General features: G+C 42.5%; 1 non-coding gene across 1 annotated transcript; it reads right to left on the bottom strand.

The window, feature by feature from the left end:
* Positions 1–665: 665 nt before the first annotated feature.
* Positions 666–771, bottom strand: LOC131149999 (small nucleolar RNA R71). The gene has a single exon (XR_009135386.1). It is a non-coding gene; the product is annotated as a small nucleolar RNA R71 (small nucleolar RNA).
* Between the last annotated feature and the right edge of the window lie 282 nt (positions 772–1,053).

Genomic DNA, 1,053 nt, shown 5'->3' on the forward strand with positions numbered 1-1,053 from the left:
GGTTCTATTTTTTGAAGCTTTAAGGAACTTTAGTCGTCTGAGCTCTAACCCTCAATCGTCTGAACTTACGGGAAGATTAAAATTTTGATTTTTAATAAGAGACCACACGAGTTTTTTCTTCATCAAGTTAGTGCCTATAGACCCCAAGAATGAGAGATCACATAGGCCCATTAGGAAATCCACCTCTAATACCGAGCCTGCTGAGTCGTTTGAACCTAAAATCATGGTCGAACGTCCATCGGTTCCTGTTGTTCAAATCTCAAAACCCCAAGCTCCCTACCAACCGGTGGTGGAAGAGCAACATCCTAGGCCCCTTAGAGACTACTTTGTGCCTAACACGTACACCTCATCGTCTTGTACCCGATTTTCGGATGTCGAGGCGGCACAATTTGAGATCAAGACTTCCATCATCTCAATGCTTCCCAATTTCCATGGGAATTCTAATGAAAATACTTACAAGCATTTAGATGAATTCCTCGAAATCTGTTATACCATCCACATCCATAATTTTGGTGATGATGCCCTCCGCTTAAGGCTTTTCTCATTCTCTCTGAAGGATAAGGCCAAATATTAGCTAACGTCCTTAGAGCCAAACTTGATGACTAACTGGGCCACCATACAACATTAGTTCTTGAAAAAGTACTTCCCAATAGGGAAGACTAACCAACTTAGGAGAACCATCACTAGTTTCTCACAATTGGATGGGGAACTATTTTTCGAGATATGGGAGCATTTTAGGGACCTCTTACGTAAATGCCCACACCACCAGGTGCCAAGGTGGCAATTAGTTTAGACCTTCTATGAAGGATTAGCTGAGCAAGATAGGTCAATGGTAGATGCATCTTATGGAGGTACTCTCCTCACCAAGCATGAGAATAAGGCTTAAGCTCTCTTTGAGAACCTAGCCAAAAATTATCAGCAGCATGTAGTTGCTGCTCGTAGACCATCTGAACCATCCTCTTCAAAACCTTAGCCATTGGCCATGACCTAGCGTCCACACTACAAACCATAGTTAAAAAGCTAGACCAATTATTGTCCTTAGGACAGCAACCT

The sequence above is a fragment of the Malania oleifera genome, chromosome 2 (assembly GCF_029873635.1).
Source record: "Malania oleifera isolate guangnan ecotype guangnan chromosome 2, ASM2987363v1, whole genome shotgun sequence".
NCBI lineage: Eukaryota > Viridiplantae > Streptophyta > Magnoliopsida > Santalales > Ximeniaceae > Malania > Malania oleifera.